Genomic DNA, 21,766 nt, shown 5'->3' with positions numbered 1-21,766 from the left:
CCACCTGCTCACTCTGTAAGCTTCTCGTCCCCCTCTGACAGCTCTTTGCAATGCTTTGTCTTTTCTTCAAAATTTTATATATAGTTTTTTTAAAAAAGAAAAATCTGATAAGCCTTTGTCAGAAAAAAGTGGGTGAATTCTTCCAAGTAATAAAATAATGCAAAGTATAAAACAAAGAGGATAAACTGATTCACAGCTAGGAACACAAGATATCTTTGGCAGAATGGGATTTTGCCTTCGTGCTTTAAAGCACAGTCACTTTCTGTGCAAGGTTGTAAGTGTTCACCACGAGCTTTAGGTGGATCTAGCCCTGTATCAACGAATGACTAGTGCCACTGGATCAACATTAATGTACATTTCTGTGTTTAAGCAATATTATGGTGCATTAATTACATGCACTGCAATTTAATGGACTTGCAGATCTTAACACTGTGCTTTTATTTCATTTCTGCCTAGGCCCGCCTCACTGCTAAATATAAATGGAATGAAGCATTTGAAAAAAAAAAGTATAAAAATGTGTATATTTTTCATTGCAAAGCAATTCTTAATGGATTTTGTAGACTTTGCAAAATTAAAAGGAACATACAGTCAGGACACTAAGCTTCTTCACAGGTTTTAAAATTCCGAAGCTTTAGTTGAAGGCAGGTGAAGAACGTACAAGGCTGTTCCGGAGACCTTTGTGAATGTGAATGAACGCCCTTTGCTGCAAAGGCACCTGCCTGGTGCTGAGGAATTGGCCTTGGAGCCGCCGCCCACGCCGGGCCGCTGCGGGAGAACACTCGGTGCCCCCTGCTGGTCAGACCGAGGCCCCGCAGCGTGGCACAGAGGGCTCCACGGTACACGTGGTGTGGGAACCGCAGGCTGAAAAACGCTCCCAGAAATGAAATAGTGAGTGCCTGTGGATCTGGCATCACCTTAACACTTCTTCGTTAATAACACATGATTTTTGCTTTGTTAACCTATAAGTACTTCCTATGTTTACACTTCTTGGGTTTTGATAGAAATTCGTGATCAGCAAAATTCTTTCAACAAAAATTTGTCAAATTACTTCTCCACTTAAAGTGGAAACAGTGACGTTTTTCTTGAACTCTACGTTTATTTATATTATTTTTTAATTTCATTTTTGCTTTACAACCATCTAATGAATTTTCTTTAGATAAAATTCTCTCTAGGATTTTAAGATAAAATTCCCTCTAGGATTAAGTTTTGGTCATTTCTGTCATGAAATGTATGTCAGATTACATTATCTGGAATCTTATTTTTCCATTTTTTTTTCAGGTAGTTTAATATAGTCAGTGAATCAGCAGTGAGTTGTAGCAATTTCCATTTCTGACTATGTAAAAAACTAATTATTTTGAAAACTCTCCAGGTATAAGAAACTTAGACACGCTGCATAAATATAACATTGACTTAAATGAACAGCAGAAAACTCTCCAGGTATAAGAAACTTAGACACGCTGCATAAATATAACATTGACTTAAACGAACAGCAGGTTTCTCAGGTAAGGAAAGTCCTCTGGGCTCTAGAAAGGAAGAGGGAGGTGAATACCTAAGAGCAAAGACCTTGTTGATATTACCTATAATTTCCCTGTGACATTTGCACATTTAGGGGGAAAGAAACATAGTTTTAACAGCAATGAGGAAATGGAAGGCTATTAGTCCTATACAAGTCCTACACAAGAGAAGTCTGCAGAAAACTATAACTTCACTCAAAGATTGGACCTGAAAAAAAAAAAACAGCCTTTGCAAATACCCTTGCCTTCCTAGCCTAAGCTTTGTGTAGGGATTATGTCTAACCACAGTACTGGCCTTGCTCTGGTTTGGGATTTGTATTCTCACTGTCTCCAGGGTCCAGCAGACCTCACTCTAGAAAGTAACATATAGTGACTCCGCTTCTAAGGACATCTGGCAGAAGCAAAGACAAATAAATCTTCCCTGGAGGAAGGAGCACTGAGAAATGTTTACAGATGAAGCTTGACTCCTCCCTTCCAATCTTGAGCTTCCAATACCAAACCTCTAACACATTAGAGAACAATTATCATAAAAAAGAGTCAGAAAAAGCAATAGAGGCCTCAGACAATGAAATAACTCGATATTGTTTACACAATAATTATTTTAAACGTTGCAAAACTATAGAATTGAATTAAAAATAAGATAAGTGAACAAGAGTATATCATAAAAGATAAAAATATTAAATAAAATATGTGCAGAATGGGCAGAAATAAAACATATAACCCTTGACATAAATATTTATATTAGACACAGTTGGGAAAAATTAGTGAACAAGAAAATAAATCTACAGAAATTACTCAGAATATTTCCTAGAGAGAAAAAGAAACATATGGAAGAAAGAAAGATACATATGAAAGAAAGGTTAAGAGGCTTGAAGGAGAGATGGAGGAAATCCACATGGCTGATTACAGTTCAAGAAGGAGAGGGTAGAAAAAAATGGCAGAAAAGCAATATTTGGGAAAACAATTTGGAAATTTCCCAGTATTGATAAGAACCAAGAGAGTTTGCCAATAGCAGGCTTGCGCCTGGAACTAAAAGATGTGCTTCCAGAAAGGAAATTGTACCCAGTAATGAGATGCAAAAAGAAGGGTGGAGAAAGAACGAGGTATGCGTGAGTAACCCTAAACAAATAATGACTATATAAGTGATAATAATGGCAAATATGATTGATATAAAAAGCTAGATGCCTCTAGAACACTGGAAGACAATTGCATTTCAGATGGGAGGGGGGTCACAGGAGATGGTATCATGAAGTCCTGTGTTTCTCGGTATGAGGTAGGTCAGCATGCCGTATTTGTGGGTGAAGAAAAGCAATCTCTTTAGTGCTTTTGACATATTTCCACAAATTCCATTTCACCCACATCTTAACCTGGCAGGCATCTCTTTACTGTTTGAGAAACCAGACCTTGTTCTTTCCAGTTTCCATAAGGCTCTCATGGTCATTACTCTGTTTAATCTTCACAGGAAAATCACGGGAGTAAAGGCCATTTTAAAACCCCCCTCCTCCACGGATAAACCAGCTATGTTCTTTGAAAATATTTGATAAAACTCTAAGCACTGCAAACTTTACATTTTGGAAAGTGTGTTTAATCCTACTAAAACCTATTACAATCCATTCAAATGCACATACCCTATTGGAGTAGGGTGGTATAGATGCACCACGCTAGGTAAGCCAATCTTGCTTTTTAATTTCATTCCCTATATTTTCTCCCCACATTTTCCCACTTAGTAACTGTTTACAAATTCCATGTAGAACACGCTCATTTCATGTTGGCTTTTCTTAGCAATTCTTACAGTAAATGTAGTGTACAGTGTAACTACCCTGTGCCATTTAGAAATGGGTGGGATTCAATATGGTAGGGTTTACTCTTTCCTTCAGTGTAATTCAACATGTATTTAATAAAGGTAGGATACTCCTACATAAAAGATGAATAGAAATCCCCCGTGTTTTAAGATAATTTGCTCTCTTCTTGAGAGTACAAAAGGGTTTTCTCCAATGTACATTTTGCTCATTTTTATATCTTCTGATAAATTATTCTCATGTCATGCTGAGAAAACTTCACTTGTCATTTGAGAAAGGATATCAAAAGTCATTATAAATGTCTGGCATTGAAACCATCTTTCTTTCATTTCCTGATATTAAATTTTAATTAGAGAGTATTCTTTTAAATAGCCAATATTTTATGAAGAGAAATAACAAAAAAGAGGACCGTTAAAAAACAGCTAATGTTCTAAAAAAGATATCTGATCGGGGGCACCACTTCTTTCTGGTACATTCCAAAGATATCCACTGTATTTGGCCAGTACCACAATAGATTATAGAAAATCTATGCTGAATTACCATCACAGGATTTTTATCATTAATATTGTCCAGGTATATTGATTAAATTATTTGTTAAATTCTCCAAAGCATTTTAACCCTATGAACCAAGTTGACAAAGAGCTTACCATCTAAAACATAAAGTACATTAGGATCTGGATTTATCTGACTCAGATTAACGAAAGGAGTGATAAACCACACCCTCAACTCTTGTGTTTGAAAGAAGATATAGCCTGTTACCATCACAGAATGGACAAGTACTCTCCAGAAATCTTCATGCACACCGGCCGACTTGTTTGCCTGCACTGCTTCCTACCCAATGGCCATGGCACGTGTCCATGCATCAAGGAAGAGAAAACTTAAGAAAACAGATTTGGGAAGGATGCAAAAGTGAGAGAACAGGTGTGGACACGTGGAATAAATGAGAACGAATGTATCCTAAGAGGACATATTGTGTGGCCAGAGCTACAAGTCTGGGTGTTTCTTCTCATCAGGCATCACTGAGAATGAGCCTCGTTGGTCACCTGCTCATCCTGTGTCTATCCATTCCCCCACCACCCCACCCTGTCCCTTTCAAATCTCCTGGAGGGGGAGCTGCATGCATGGGCAGGGTGGGGCAAGGGAGAGGCTGGAGCTGTCTCAGCTTCCTTTTGCTTAATCAAGCCTCCTTTGACTATGCTTGCCCAGTTGCATGTGCAGTGGTATTCAGACCTGCTCAGCAGGTGGATGAGTCTGATCTTAGCATTCAATCAAAAGCTACATTTTTGTTCTTTTTACTCTTCTTCACTGCACAGGGGTAAAAAGTGTGGAGTCTATCAGTCAGCTGTTAGACAGCAACCATTTTAGATGGATCTGTAATAGCCAATCAAGAGATGACAATCTCCCTTTACAAACTGACAGGTACAAAAATAAGACCTGAATAATTCATGGAGAGAAGCTGGATAGCCTTGGGTTAGCTAATTGCCGGTGCACCCTGTTCCGTGCTGTGCTCTTGGCTTCACCTTTCGATGTGGCTTCCACATTATTTTCCCAGGGCTGCTGCAACAAAGTACTGCAAACTGGGTGGTTTAAATGATAGCAATGTATTCTTTTCCATTTCTGGAGGCCAGAAGTATTACTGGCAGGTCCGTACTGCTCCAATGCCTCAAGGGAAGATCTTCCCTTATCTCTCCCAGCTTCTGGTAGGCCTCAGTGACCCTGGATTATGGCAGCGTAATTTCAATCTCCACCTCTATCTTCACATGGCCATGTTTCCTCCGTGTTTAAGTTTTCCCTCTTCTTACGAAAACACCAGTCATGTTGGATTAAGGGCCCATCCTACTCCAATACAACTTCATCTTAACTAATTATATCTGCAATGACCCTATTTCCAAATAAGGTCACATTCTGAGCCACTGGCACATCAGAGCTTCGACATCATTTGAGGGGACACCACTGAATCTATTATAACGTCTCAAAGCAGCTCATTCCTTGCCTATCTCAGGTAGCAACAAGCTTAAAATAAAAGCAAGATAACTGTATCTATGGTTCTTTGCAAGTGTAGGGAGTGGAGGGAGGCCTTCTCACTATGGAAAAATATTTCAAGGTATATAACGTTTCATACTGGATGATGCAGACCGCATGAAATCACTGTGCTCCTTAAACAATCCCTGAAGCTCCAACCACACCAGCAAATGCTGCAATATAAATAATATTCACAAAGACAGGTGAGAGCTATTGCCTTACCAGGGGCTGGACTCATGGCTGTTAGAATGGGCAGCAATGAGTATTCTATTCACTCATGTTGGCTTTAAATAAGAAGCCAATTTTACACTTAAAAATCTCTGAGTGCATAAACACAAACATACAGAAATCTTGAGAGAGGCTAAATTTTACACACACTACCCACCTCCTGTTTGAAATCAGAGTGCTATCATTCTTAATGTAAATTACAAGCAAAGAATGCAGATCAATGAGAAGATTAGAGAACCATCAACTTAGTTTGATCGGCTGATACGATGTGCTTGAAAGTAATTTAAAAATACAACCATAGAGCATTTCAATGTTTCTTTCTTTGGAAGGGGACTTTTTAAAATTTTGTCCGTTTCATACTACGATTTATCCTTCTCTCCAAGGTTGTTCATACCGTGGAGTTTTTCTACAGGTTAGTGTGAGCTTGAGCAGTGTCAGTGGCAGGATGTCTCCCCACTGGTGCATGACGATTTCTCCTGCAGTGTCCCACATAGCATCAGGCATGTTCACTCGATACACACTTGCTCACTGCAAATATTTAGAGAAGCGTATTACCACATCGCTGTTATCGGAAATTTCTCATTGCAAAACTTTGAAGATTGCTAACTACAAAAATCTCATTTTGAGTATGGTGTTGACACAATTTGCACAGACTAGGCATTAGAATGTGACTCTGGGTCATCTCACATGCCAGGAAGTTTGTCTAGCCCCTTCTTTCTTCCCAGAGAGAAAGCACCTCTCCAAGGGGGAAGCAGATGTGCAAAGGAGCATGGAGTTTGGGCTGTGGGAACCACGCTGGTGAAATACCCACCTGAGGCTGAGTCTTCATAAGGTAGTTGCCTTGACCAGTCTTTTTTTTTTTTTTTTTTTTTGAGACGGAGTCTCGCTCTGTTGCCCAGGCTGGAGTGCAGTGGCATGATCTCGGCTCACTGCAAGCTCCACCTTCCGGGTTCACGCCATTCTCCTGCCTCAGCCTCTCCGAGTAGCTGGGACTACAGGCGCCCGCCACCGCGCCCGGCTAATTTTTTGTATTTTTAGTAGAGACGGGGTTTCACCGTGGTCTCAATCTCCTGACCTTGGGATCCGCCCGCCTCAGCCTCCCAAAGTGCTGGGATTACAAGCGTGAGCCACCGCGCCTGGCCGCCTTGACCAGTCTTTTCAAAAGTCATTTCTTATTTCCTTCATTATCTCCATGGTTATTCTACATATCCTTGTCTGGCATCCAACACACATCTTAAATCTCATATTCAAATATTGGGTAAATGAGAGGAATTCCTTAATTTTAATCCTCAGTACTTCCTGAGCATGCAATCCTATTAGTAGTATAAAAATTAATGCCTATAAGTGATATTTATGTACAGGTATTAAGAATAATAATCATGTATTATTCTAGTGTGGGTTAAAGATAAACAATGTTTGATAAATATTTGGAAAAATCTAACAGCAGTAAAACAACCCTCAAACGGTCAGATCAGAGGTTCATCTACAGGCCACACTCTTCCTAAAATGAAATGTATTTTTAAAATAGTTACAGGATAAGAGTGGATTAGAAAATGGTACTCCTTTAAAGCATAAATTTTCAACGATTTCCTAAGAAACTAACCAGTATGACGTAGAAAGTAATAATCACATGAATTTATTGTAAGTATCCTTCAAGGTCAGAAAGAAGGGTAGAACACAAGTTCTTGTAACACTAGAATTGGAATTCCAGGATGGGGAATGTGTTATGCATCCAGGACATGGAAGGGAAAAAAGCCACCAGGTACAGAACAGCGAAGCCTCTGGGTCTACTCCCAAATACGAGCTTTTCCTCCTGGTCCTGCCAAGCTCTGTGAGATGCTATTGAACAGATGCTTCCCATAAAGGACCAAGCAGCAGCAGTACAGTGAATATAACCTCAGAAGCAATGTCCACAACTCAGTGAAATTTTTCAAAGCATGACACAGCTTGGCCAGAGCTTCTTAGGAAACCACAAGGTCAACTGTTAATCAAGAAAAATATTTAACACATTCAAAAGATACAATAAAATTTACAATTCAACCCCCAAACCAAGTACTAAAAAGATCAATGAGCTGATACACATGTACAGAATTATTAGTGCATGTTAGAGATCAGACAAATTTTGCTTCCTTGACATCAAGTGTGAGCCCATATTTAATGCACACAGCTCCGAAGGCTGGTTCCCTAATATCAGCTCCACATTGAGACCACAAAGTCTTCTTGGATGAAAGATTTAGGATGCCCTCAAATCTAAAGAGTGCAGACTTAAAGGTACACTGCCAAAGAAAGGTAATGATTTCTCAGTCTCTCCCACTTCAAAGCCATACCCAAAGGCTGTGGCACCTTCCCCTTTATCATCCAGGAATCTCCAGACCCAGGGGCGTGACCTCTGATGCGGAGCAGCACTCAATCCATACCAGCTCCAAGAACGGGGAATACATGGATGAGTCTTCATTAAGATTTAAACATGAAAAGACATGTTCCCAGCCCTCTTGTGAGCTTATGCTTTGGAGGAGAAAATACAACGAAAATTCTAGAAAGCCACTTTACTAAATTTATACGTTTTTATAGGCATTTTTTTAAGTCAAGGTAATAGGAAATCCATATTATCATTTTATAAAACTTTAACTTACATCTTTTTCTGACTACAAGTATAGGCACAGTGTGAAAAATCTGAAAAATAAAAACTAGAAAGAATATAAATCTCACGTAATTCCATTACCAAGGATGAACAGCTGAACACTAGAGCTGACCATTATTAACATGTTTGTATATATCCCTCTATGCTTTTTTCTACATATGTGTATTTAGATAATTGAGATTAAATCGTTACTTAAATAGCTTTCCATTCAGCTTATTTTACTTGATCCTTTTATGAGATTCATGTGCTCAATGAATATTGTTTGAATGTTGCTAAATTATGAGTGGCTACCTGTCATTTGAATGCTTTAATACATCATTTTAATACTGTGTAATAATCCATTGGATGGGTATATAATAATTGGATTAGCCTATCTGTTCTTGAGTGTTTCTAACATTTCACCATTATAATTAAAATAAGAGTTTCCAAATAGATATTTTTCTGCATTTCTAATTATTTCTTTAATATAGTTCCCTAAAGGAAAGTTTCTGTGGTCAAATCTATACTTTTTCTTAAAGAAAGACATCAAACTGATAAATTCATGGAATAGTCAAGGAATGAATTTTTGGAATAGTCAAGGCAGTTGTTGGGTGGTTTAATGCAATGATAATCTTTGGGGGTCTAAATATAGCAGTGAATTCACACTTACCTACTTCACCTAGAATATGAATATGAGGCAAGATAAAGATAAGAACAATGATCTTTATTGCTTACTACAGTCCAGGCATTTTGCATATTACTTCATTTAATTCCCCTAACCCTTTTCATTAGTTGAATGAGAGGTCTGAGTTTCAGCAAGATTGCATAGTTTGAGGACCAAGGTCATACAACCCAGGCTTGCCTGACTCCCAGTGCCACATTCTTTCTTCTACATCAGACCAGATGGCTTTTATACAGTCAGGATGAAAACTAATAGAATATGAACCTGCACTCAACAGGCTATCAGAAGCTCTCAAGTCTCCATACATACACAATGCGTCTGACTGCATTTTAACTGCTTCCAGAGCCCTGGCAGCTATGTCTGGGAATGTAGCTTTTTGCTTCCCTGAGTCTTCAACCAAGGCAGGTAAACCAGAAAGAAGTGGAAATGCAATATTGAGCCACACAAACCCTGCACAGAAGTATTTACAGAAGAGTGAGAAAACTCTTCCTAGCAGGGCCAAGCTGTCTTTTCCCTAGAGGAGGAGAGGATGGAGGAGCCTTGATCTTGGGCTGAGGTTTTGGATAATGGATGAATTTCACCTGGAGGACAGGGGTGAGGGGGATTTTCAACACTGAGAACTGTAGAACTGAAGGCATACGAGTTCAGACTTGGATCCTTTGTGTGTAATTGGGGAGTACCAGGAGAGATTAGGATAGAAATACAGACAGTCTTAGATGGCAGAGGGGTTTAAAACTTAGTTAATCCCAGGATCTTTAATGTATGTTAAGTATTTCCCAAGGGGACTCCAAGGAAAATTTATAAGGAAGTAAAGGTAGAATTAGGTAATTTTTACATGGTTAATTGACAATGTCGTTTGATACAAATATACTGTGTTCAGTCAGTGTAACTGACAAAAAACATTTGCAAGGTGGTTATGAAAATTCTAACTTCAATAAGAAGTGATAGCATTGTATTTGAACTTCCTCCTCCCTTTCCTCTCTTGGCTGGTTCCAAAAATAATTTGATGTGGTACAGTATTTTTAACTTGAGAAGAAACTATTAGGGGGCATTCTTTATTTTATTTTATTTTTATTTTAATGAAAGAAAATGAAAGTCAAATTTAAAGACAAGAAATTTCTGCCTTCAAAGGTCAGGTCTATTTTTACTTTCCTTCTGTATTTTTTTTTTCTTTTGGATCAAAAATTTGAGTCTCTTTGGTATCCAGCTTTAAAATGATGCATTTTTTTTTTCTACCTGGAGACTGTAACATTTTCCTATATTTTAGGCTAAAAGCGTTGAGAGCAATTTGTAAATTCATTCTTTTGGGAACACTAAAATTAGTTACAATTGACTTAAGAACATAATTTGGAGATTTGGGTGTGGATTCCATAGTTGCCTTCGCAAGGAATGTATCTTTGATTTCTTTTTTTCTTAAATCACAAAACTTAAAAAAAAATCAGAAATACTGAGACCTTGCTATTGGTTTTGTTTTCTCTTTATATTCATGAACACAAAGAAAATGGGCATTAAAGCAATTTTATAAAATAATTACTTTCCATGGACAAAGTCTATTAAAGTGTTTTTTGTGTTTACAGTTCATTTTAAATTTATTTTCTATTTGGCCCTGGAGTCCTCTCAGGGAGTGGACTGGGGAGGAAGACATTGGCATTAACACAGTGACAGTGTGACCTGATCATTTATTTGCCAAGCCTTATTAAAGCCCCTGAAATCACTCCCTGCCACGGCCCTTACAGCCCATCAGCCATCAGTTCGGAATGTCAAATCTGATTACAGTGTTCTCCTGCAGCCTCTTCCCAGCCTTCAGCAACAGAAAGCTGACTTTATGCCTGTGCCTACGGAAGCGGGTCCTACGGAAGCGGGTCCTACGGAAGCGGGTCCCACGGAGGCTCCAACTCAGGGCAGCTCATTTTGCTTCCGAACCGCCGACAGCGATCCTAAATTGAGATGACATTTACCATTTTACATTTTAATTCATTAGAGAGATTTTGTTTACTTCCTCTTCCTTGCTACTATGTCTCACCAAAAGATAAATTCAAATTCCAAAATAGTATATTTAGTTCACAAAAACATGCTAAAATAGTGATTAAATGCCAAGCAATTGCACAAGAAAACTTCACTGATTGTCAACCATAACGGGTACCAGAGAAAAGGGATTCTTCACCATCATGCCAACTTCCCAGAAAATCCTAACTTTAGGAATTAGCCAAATTCAGTTAGATTGGATTTAGGGCTCATTAATATCTACTGTAATGGGAACGGTTTCCCAAAACAAAGAGGCTGTTGGTTTGTTGTGGAAGTTTCAGCTCAGTAATGGAGGGTGAGGAGGTGAAGAATATTTCAGATGGGGGCAACTCAGTACACACGTGCAGTGTTCCTGAGCTGGGTGCCCACCAGGAACAGAACACTTAACTTGAAATGGTTGTGGCCACTGGTCTGCGAGGAAAAGACTGGAGAATGCAGGCCCCTAACACACTGCTACCACTACTACTACTGTTATTACTCCTGCTACTGCCACTGCTACTATTATTACTACTACCACCGCTAATACCACCACTACTGCCACTACCACCATCTACCACAGCTACTACAACGGATGCTGGCCCAATTGTCCTATAGAATTAATGTTTATAGTTCCTTTTGAATAAACATAGAAATTGACCCTCCCGGTCCTACAACTTGACAAAATTACATTTGTCTTATCTGAGTTCTTTTCTTAGGAAACTAACCATGAGGCCTCCCAGATAACATCAAAGAACTGAAACTTCCCAGATCACCACATCTAGAAAATGAGGTACGAGACCCTCACCTATCATGATTGCCTAACTGACCACCCGCTTCCTATTGACAAACTCCTTTTCCTTACGCTTCCCTAATTCCTGTTTTCCCACACATGGTTACATCGCTTCCATCCTATAAAAACCCCAATTTTAATCAATCTGAGAGATGGATTTGAGACTGATCTTCTATCTCGGCTGCAGCACCAGAATAGTCTTCTTCACTGGCAATAATCATTGTCTCAGTGATACAGTTTGGATCTGTGTCCCTGCCAAATCTCGTGTTGAGATGTGATCCCCAGTGTTGGAGGTGGGGCCTCGTGGGAGGCGATTGGATCATGAGGGTCAGTCCCTCATGAAGGGCTTCGGCCATCTCCTTGGTGATGAGTGTGCTCTTGCTCTGAGTTCACACGAGATCCTGTCATTTAAAAGTGTGTGGCACCTCCCTCTCACTCTCTCCCTTGCTCCTTTCACCATGTGACATGCCTGCTCCCCCTTTGCCTTCCACCATGATTAGAAGCTTCCTGAGTCCTCCCAGAAGCTGAGCAGATGCCCAATGCCATGCTTCCCATACAGCCTGCAGAACTGTGAGCCAATTAAACCTCTTTTCTTTATACATTACCCAGTCTCAGGTATTTCTTTATAGCAATTCAAGAACAGCCTAAGACACTCAGTGATTGGCATTCATGTGGTGAGCAGTAGGACCTAGACTGAACTCCTAGTGTTTTGGCAACACTACCAATACTACTGTTACCACTACTGCCGCCACTATTACTATTAGTACTACTACTACTACCACTATTACCACTACTACTACCACCACTACTACGCTACTACTATTACCAATACTGCTACTGAGTGACAGCATGCTGGCAGTCCTCACAGCCCTCGCTCACTCTCAGCGCCTCCTCTGCCTGGGCTCCCACTTTGGCGGCACTTGAGGAGCCCTTCAGCCCATCGCTGCACTGTGGGAGCCCGTTTCTGGGCTGGCCAAGGCCGGAGCCCCCTCCCTCAGCTAGCAGGGAGGTGTGGAGGGAGAGGCGCGAGCGGGAACCAGGGCTGCGAACGGCGCTTGCGGTCTGGCTGGAGTTCCGGGTGGGCGTGGGCTTGGCGGCCCCGCCCCCCACACTCGGAGCAGCCTGCCGGCCCTGCCGGCCCCGGGCAATGAGGGGCTTAGCACCCGGGCCAGCGGCTGCGGAGGGTGTACTGGGGCCCCCAGCAGTGCCAGCCCACTGGCGCTGTGCTCGATTTCTCGCCAGGCCTTAGCTGCCTTCCCGCCGGGCAGGGCTGGGGACCTGCAGCCCGCCATGCCTGAGCCTCCCCCACCCTCTGTGGGCTCCTGTGCAGCCCGAGCCTCCCCGACAAGTGCCACCCACTGCTCCATGGCGCCCAGTCCCGTCGACCACCCAAGGGCTGAGGAGTGCAAGTGCGTGGCACAGGACTGGCAGGCAGCTCCACCTGCAGCCCTGGTGCGGGATCCACTGGGTGAAGCCAGCTGGGCTCCTGAGTCTGGCGGGGCCTTGGAGAACCTTTATGTCTAGCTCAGGGATTGTAAATACACCAATCGGCACTCTGTATCTAGCTCAAGGTTTGCAAACACACCAATCAGCACCCCGTGTCTAGCTCAGGGTCTGTGAATGCACCAATCGACACTGTATCTAGCTGCTCTGGTGGGGCCTTGGAGAACCTTTATGTCTAGCTCAGAGATTGTAAATACACCAATCGGCACTCTGCATCTAGCTCAAGGTTTGTAAACACACCAATCAGCATCCTGTGTCTAGCTCAGGGTTTGTGAATGCACCAATCCACACTCTGTATCTAGCTTCTCTGGTGGGGCCTTGGAGAACCTTTGTGTCCACACTCTGTATCTAACTGATCTGATGGGGACGTGGAGAACCTTTATGTCTAGCTCAGGGATTGTAAACGCACCAATCAGTGCCCTGTCAAAACAGACCACTGGGCTCTACCAATCAGCAGTACGTGGGTGGGGCCAGATAAGAGAATAAAAAGCAGGCTGCCCCAGCCAGCAGTGGCAACCCGCTTGGGTCCCCTTCCACACTGTGGAAGCTTTGTTCTTTCGCTCTTTGCAATGAATCTTGCTACTGCTCACTCTTTGGGTCCACACTGCTTTTACGAGCTGTAACACTCACCGCGAAGGTCTGCAGCTTCACTCCTGAGCCAGCGAGACCATGAACCCACCAGAAGGAAGAAACTCCGAACACATCCGAACATCAGAAGGAACGAACAACTCCAGACGCGCCACCTTAAGAGCTGTAACACTCACGGCAAAGGTCCGCGGCTTCATTCTTGAAGTCAGTGAGACCAAGAACCCACCAATTCTGAACACACTACCACCACTATCATCGCTATTACTACCATTAATACTACCACCACCACTACTACTACTGCCACTACTCTTACTATTACTGCTATACCATTATTACCACCACCATTACTACTGCAACAATTACCACCACCACCACCAATGCCACTAGTTCTACCACTACTCTAAGAGCACTGGGAGCATTACTCCTTGTCAACTTACATTTTTGAGAGTAAGTTGTAGTTTAGGAGGCTGTGTTGCACGCAATACTTCATTAAGGATGTTTGGATTCTGCTGGCTGTTGCTGAAAAAACTTACCTAAATTCCCTGGTCCTGTGACTGTCTACAAACTACAGAATCTTCATGCTCTGGGCACTTACACACTCTTAGGGGACATGTCACTTTGATTCAGATGTTTTAAGAAGTGACCCAATGTTAATGGTTCCTCAGTCATTCTGAGTATCCTGAAGTTCAAGGTCTCCTTAAACATGACCTTGTCCCAGATCCTAACCTACAGCCCGGATCCCTTTTGCAATTGACTCCAAATGGTTCCCAACACACCTTGCACTTTTCTTCGCTGTGCTCACTCACACTATTCATTTTCTCTTCCTAAAATGTCAAAATACCCCCAATTCCCTATCCCATGTTTAAAATAATAACTTGCTCGCTGTCACACAGATACAGAATGATTGCAGCTGGACTTAAAATTAGCCTCTAGGGCTCTACAATCCCAACACTCTTGCTCTGTCTGCTCCACTGACTTTGGAATTATGCATACACACTGAAATCTCCACTGTGAAATTAGAACTTTCTTTCCTTTCTTTTTTCTTTTTTTTTTTTTTTTTTTGAGATGGAGTCTCACTCTGTCACCAGGCTGGAGTGCAGTGGCGTGATCTCGGCTCACTGCAACCTCCACCTCCTGGGTTCAAGCAATTCTACTGCCTCAACCTCCCGAGTAGCTGGGACTACGGGTGTGCGCCACCACACCCAGCTAATTTTTGTATTTTTGGTAGGGATGGGGTTTCACCATGTTGGCCAAGATGGTCTCGATCTCCTGACCTCATGATCTTCCCACCTCTGCCTCCCAAAATGCTGGGATTACAGGTGTCAGCCACTGCACCCAGCCTAGGAGTTTCTAAGAAGAGGCAATATTGTTTTCTTTGTATCTCCCATGTAAGTACTTGTTGCTTGAGGAATGAATGATTCAGCCAAATAGGGGTCCAGACCAGGTGCAGTCACTTACACCTGTAATCCCAGCATCTTAGTAGGCTAAGGCGGTCAAATAGCTTGAGCCTACGAGTTAAAGACCAGCCTGAGCAACATAGCCAGACCTTGCCTCTACAAAAATAGAAAACTTAGCTGGGTGTGATGGCACATGCCTGTGGTCTCAGCTACTTGGGAGGCTGAGGCAGAAAGACTGCTTGAAACTGGGAGGTCAAGGCTGCAGAGAGCTATGACTGTGCCACTGCACTTCAGCCTGGGTGACAGAGGAAGACCCTGTCTCACAAAACAAAACAAAACAAAACAAAAAATAGGAGTCCAAAGATTCCATCTACAATTAGCTATTCCACATTGATTTTGGGAGTATGGGTGGAAAAGGGTTTCTATATTGGAAGCTGAGTCACTTCTAGTTCCTAAATAGCTTTAGAGTTCTTTAGGAAGTCCACCTACTTAAACTGGAAAGCCTGGATTGTCAATTCCTGTGTGCATGCTATCTAATTTTATAAAAGTCTTTATATTTCGCTGTGTTTCAGAAAGATATTTGAGATAATCTCCATTGAAATTCAGAAATCTAAACGTATCTTCTCTGCATGTGCCTAGATTGGACCAACTTCCTCAGTCTCTGAGGTCAAGCATCATATTAATTTAAGTTACTGCCTAGCAATGTGCTCAGCAAAAAATGCTGCCACTGTTTCTGTTAGAAGCTGCTTATTCATTCATTCATTCATTTTTATTTAACAAGCATTTATATAAACTTAGTAGTGACAAGTATGTTCTAGTGCATTATAAACACTGACTCACATAAACCTCACACTGCCCTTAAGAGGTATGTAAAATAATCCAGGGAACATATTTCTAAATTTTACCCATATGTGGAATGGATTCTTCAATAGGATTTTTAACAGAATCCTAGAGGAAAAACAGGCACAGGGAATCTGTGTTTGAAGCAGGTGTCATGGTGAGCATTCCCCAGACTACCCTTTCTCCCTGTTTCGGGAGCACCTTCCTCCCGTGCAGCAGGTCTCAGGGCCCTTTTACACTTTTCCAAATTATTGGAGACCATAAAGAGGTTTCATTATGTGATTTGTAGCTATTTATATTTAGTGTGGTAGAAATCTTAAAATATTTTAAAATATGTATTTATTTTAAAAATGAAATAGTAACCCCATTACGTTATTAAAAATATTTTAATGAAAACACATTTTCTAAAACAAAATAGCTAGAAGAGTAATACTGTTTACATTTTCATAAATCTTTTTAATGTATACCCTAATAGAATGCTCAATTCGCATATCTGCATCTGCATTCAGGCTTTACAGAGATGTGTAGATGGAAAATAAAGGAGTGTTTTAATAGTCTTTGTAAGTAATTGTGGATATTCTACTGAGGTAAGTTTCTTTTCTTTCTTTCTTTTTAGACAGGGTCTGGGTTTGTTGCCTAGGCTGGAAGGCAGTAGCATGAGCACCCAGCTAATTTAAAAACTTTTTTGTAGAGACAAGGTCTGGCTATGTTGCTTAGGCTGGTCTTGAACTCCTAGCCTCAAGCAATCCTTCTGCCTTGGCCTCCCAAAGCTTTGGGATTACAGGCATGAGCCGCTGTGCCTGGCCTTCTGGGGTAATTTCTTAAAGGTTAGTTGGAATGGTATTTTCATACTCTGTTATATTAAAATCGATTGCCCTATCTTGAGCTTTAAATGGATCTATTACTAATGCATGACTTTTGTAACATCACGCATTAGTCATTTATAGTTCGCTGAGTTATGCAGATCTTTCAAATGTTGACAGGTTTCAATATATAACACTAAAAAATCATATTTGTTAATATAATCACTGATCTCATCACAAAAGTTCTTTAAATATTGGGAGGCTGTCAAGCACATAATGGTGGATACAGTTTTTCCACAATCTGAATTTTTGCTTGAAAAATTTTACCATTGAATCAAATACTGTTGGTTATTTTCCTTGAAGTAACAGGATCACCTTGGTTCATATTTTAAAGAAATAACTGTCATCTGTAGTCCAAATTACCATAGTTTTCTGTCCCTTGTTGTGCTAAGTAAAAGTAACAGTAACAGGAAAAGTAACTTTTTTTAAAGTTCTATTAAGAAAAGGATTATTTCAGCTTGCAGCTCCACCACTCAAATGCTTTTCCTCAAAATAACCACAGTTAATGGGAATACATTTCCTGTTTCCTCACAGAGGCTATTAAAAAGTCATACACTCAAGGGTTGGGATTCAATAAAACTAATAATTATATGGCTGCATAAAGGATATTCTCAATAAAATTGGATTTTTTTTCTGTTAGTGTGTAGCAGTGAAGAATATAGTACACTATTTACACAAAACAAGTATAATTGGGTCCTGCAGCCTTGACACCTGCTGAGACACCAGCAATTTTATCCACCATTGCGATGTCAAAACAACAAAGAAAGTGAATGATATGTCAATATTATCCTGAAAGTAGTTTTGACCTTGCAGATCCCTAAAGGGTCTTGGAGACCATCAGGCGTGTAGGGACCACTCCTTGAGGACTGTTGCACTTTGGCATTGGAAGTTAAAATGTACTACAGATGGGATAATCATATGTTTACAAAGGATATAAAGAGAGTAGACAGGATGGTATTCTTACAGCCCTGTTCCCACCAGGGTCAAGAGAACAGCACGAAGCCCAGCCCAAGCCAGGGACGTGCCTTCCAAATGGGCCCCATGTTCCCCTCTGGAGGCTGCTGACCTGGAGACCTGCCATGGGCCCGTCTTGCCAGCTTTCCTTCCTCTTTCTCCAGAAGTTGGCCCAGCCTCGCTAGCTATATTTTACACCCAACCGAGCAGAGCAACACTGGACACTAATCAAATGTTTCCCCGTTTTAAGTTCCCCATGTGGTTGACAGGGAACATTTATGATTTCTAAATGGTGAAGTAAAATTTATTATTATTATTATTATTTTATTTTATTTTATTTTATTTTTGAGACAGAGTCTCGCTCTGTCACCCGGGCTGGAGTGCAGTGGCGCCATCTTGGCTCACTGCAAGCTCCGCCTCCCAGGTTCACGTCATTCTCCTGCCTCAGCCTCCCGAGTAGGTGGGACTACAGGTGCCCACCACCACGCCCAGCTACTTTTTTTTTTTTTGTATTTTTAGTAGAGACGGGGTTTCACTGTGTTAGCCAGGATGGTCTCGATCTTCTGACCTCGTGATCTGCCCGTCTAGGCCTCCCAAAGTGCTGGGATTACAGGCGTGAGCCACCACGCCCAGATAAAATATATTATTTTTAAGACAAATGGTATTTGATTCCTAAGAAGAAGCTAAGCCAAGAGTTTTTACCTATCTCAGATCATTAGAACAAGTATCTGCCTAGGGAAAAAGTAAAGTTCTAGAGATCTTAAATGTGAAATTATTTCTAAATGGAGAAAAAATGATTTTTTCCAGGGGGAGTAAACTATCTATGTATTTCCAAGTGATACTGCTTTTCTTTACCTAAAGTTAGGCAGACTGTGGCTCCTTGTAGATAAACAGGATAAAAAAAAATGGTGCTTAACTCAAAATTGACATTGTCTTTTTTATTTGTTTTTTTTTTTTAATTTATTGAGAGGAAGATTTAACAATTTCTTGAAGGAAAAATTCAATTGATTCTGATATACATTTTAACTTTAGGTTTAGAAAGTCAGGTTCTCATTATACTAACCATTTTTTGACCTTTCAAAACACAAAGTTTTAAGGCTTAATTTTAATGAACTATCAAAACTCAGAGTAAGGCAATAGCTATCTATTGCCTTAGATATCTATTGCCTTTGGCAGGCTGATCATTGTCATCAACACACATGCTTACATACATGTATGCAAGCATGCACATGCACACACACGCAATACACATGCCCTTCTCTCTGTAGAGCCATAAATTTCACCGTGAAGCTACCAATGACAAAATCACAAAAGAAGATAGTTGAGCCTAAAATGTGATAGAAGGCCCTAGACTTGAATAGCTGATGAGGACATTGTGCTCATTAATAAAGCTTGAGTTTTGAATGTGCCTGTGAACATTTTTCAAGCATACAGCAGTTAAGTTTTAAGTGTTCAGAACATTGGATGAGGAAAATATCTTAGAAAATAATATGAAAATCAGGCATGTCTGTTTCCAAATCATTCATCATCATCATGATGATCATCATCATAGCCACACCTTATTGAACTACTTGTTCAGCATTGTGCCAAGAAACTGACATAGATTATCTACTTTAATTCCCTGTTTAACATAAGTGAGAAAGCCCTGAGATGGGCTGCTGTGTCCCTTACTGACTCTCTTATTTCTCTTATTTCAGACCTATAGCTTACACTTTTCCTGTCTTCTGTGAACACAAGTTCATGATACTGCATTTAACAATTGCCTCGATAAAGGTTAACTTCAAAGGGATTCATCTATGGCACAAACAAAATGCTGCTATGAGGCACTTTACATTTGCAAAATGTTCTGAAAATGTACATAAATTGCAAAGCGAAACGATTAAGATACTGTTTCAGATTCTGTGAACCAAGAGGCGGTTGGAGATCTCTTAGATCAGAGATTTTAGAGGAATTTTGGACATAGGAATCCAATTTTGCAAGTGATTTCCTAAGATCCAATCTCTTGACTAGTTACAAACAATTGTGTGCTCACTGGGCCTCTTGAGGACAGAAGATCAAACATTAAGCACAAGGCCAAAAGGGTTTCCTTGGAAACCTGGTGCTTCCTTAATACAGCACAAGTCCCTTAACACGTCACAGATTTTCCAGGCTCCTCCTGTGTGTCTCTGAAAACCTGCCCTTTGAATTGCACTTAAATAAACACAGGGAATAATTCCACTTTTAGATATCCTCTCCGGAAAGTTCTACCACTGCCAACACTCCATTTAACACATAGGGCTTGTCATACACCAGGCTCCAGGCCAGGGGTTGGATATAGAATAGTGAGTGGAGGAAGGTGTGGTCCCTCCTTGACTGGAGCTCGCTGTGCTGTCATCCTCTAGGAAAGTCTCCTCAGTTTGCACTCCTGGCATTGTTTGCTTTGAATTCATTTCCATTTTGATTCAATGGATGGATCATCTTTCCTAAAATGACTGGTATTCATGAGGTCAGCAGGCACACCCAGTAATAGACCTAGGCAATAGATTCTAGGATCTCAGAGACATATGAAATAACTTGGTGTGGTTACAGCAAGGCTTTTAATTTGGTTCAGTACAAAATATGTATTATTCAAGTTGAGCTATTTAGGTTTTTTCACTGGGCATCTGGCTCCCATATAACAGAAGCCATGAAGTATGGGAGATGAAAAGGTGAATGGGACATAGCCCATGGCCCCCAGGAACTGAGAATCTAGTGGAGGATACTGTCCAGTAAAAAGATAATTTTCATACTGAGTGATGCTTACGTTCTGAGAGCACTGAGCAGAGGTAGACCCTGGGAAAATGAAACAGGTGCCTTTTATGCATTAAACTGGGATCAGAGCAGCCATCTTACCATATTATCCCTCTGAGACCTTGTGTATATAATATCTATGTATGCACTTAGGAGTTGAGCAATTTATCAAGACCTAGCATTATATCCACTGGTGCAATTTTGGGGGTAAGCATTAGTGATATAAGCTAAAAGTGGTCCCCAGTAGAAAAGCTACATGGCATTGGTCTGGGCAAATAATTTTTGCATATTTGACCTGAAAAGCACAGGCAATAAAGCGAACATAGTCAAACGGATTATATCAAACTAAAAAGCTTCTGCACAGCAAAGGAAATAACCAACAGCATGAAGAGACAACCTACAAAATGAAAGGAAATATTTGCAAATCATATATCTGATAATATCCAAAATACGTAAGAGACTCAATGCAATAACAAGAAAGCAAATAACCTCATTAAAAAATGGGGACTGGACTTAAATACATGTTTTATAAAAGATGATATATAGCCGGGCACGGTGGCTCATGCCTGTAATCCCGGCATTTTGGGAGGCCAAGGCAGGTGGATCACTTGAGGTCAGGAGTTCAAGACTAGCCTGGCCAACACAGCAAAACCCCGTCTCTACCAAAAATACAAAATTTAGCTGGGTGTGGTGGCGTGCACCTGTAATCCCAGTCACTCAGGAGGGTAAGGCATGAGAATCGCTTCAACCTGGGAGGCAGCAGTTGGAGTGAGCCGAGATTGCACCACTGCACTCCAGCCTGTGCAACAGAGTGAGACTCTGTCTCAACAACAACAAAAAAAGATGATATATAAATGGCCAAGGGGCATATGATAAAATGCTCAACATTGCTGATCATCAGGGAAATGCAATTTAAAACTACAATAACATATCACCTCATAACTGTTATAATGACTATTATCAATAAGATGAAAGAAAACAAGACTTGGTGAGAACGTAGAGAAAAGGGAACCCCTGTGAACTGTTGGTGGAGAACATAAGCTAGGACAGTCACTATGGAAAATGGTAAGGAAGCTCCTCAAAAAACTAAAAACAGAACTACCATATGATCCAGCAGTCCCACTAGTTGGTATATATCCAAAGGAAATGAGATCAATATTTGAAGAGACAGCTGCACTCCCATATTCACTGCA

General features: G+C 40.8%; 1 protein-coding gene across 1 annotated transcript in view; it reads right to left on the bottom strand.

The window, feature by feature from the left end:
- Window positions 1-21,766, bottom strand: part of DSCAM (DS cell adhesion molecule) — a gene marked incomplete at its 5' end in the record, with an annotated part of 789,264 nt that overhangs the window by 342,882 nt on the left and 424,616 nt on the right. The gene's annotated exons all lie outside the window — the stretch shown is intronic.

The sequence above is a fragment of the Hylobates moloch genome, unplaced genomic scaffold, assembly GCF_009828535.3.
Source record: "Hylobates moloch isolate HMO894 unplaced genomic scaffold, HMol_V3 SCAFFOLD_14, whole genome shotgun sequence".
In the NCBI taxonomy this organism is placed as follows: domain Eukaryota; kingdom Metazoa; phylum Chordata; class Mammalia; order Primates; family Hylobatidae; genus Hylobates; species Hylobates moloch.
Note: the sequence above shows the minus strand (reverse complement) of the source record. Positions and strands in the feature narration are given on the sequence as shown.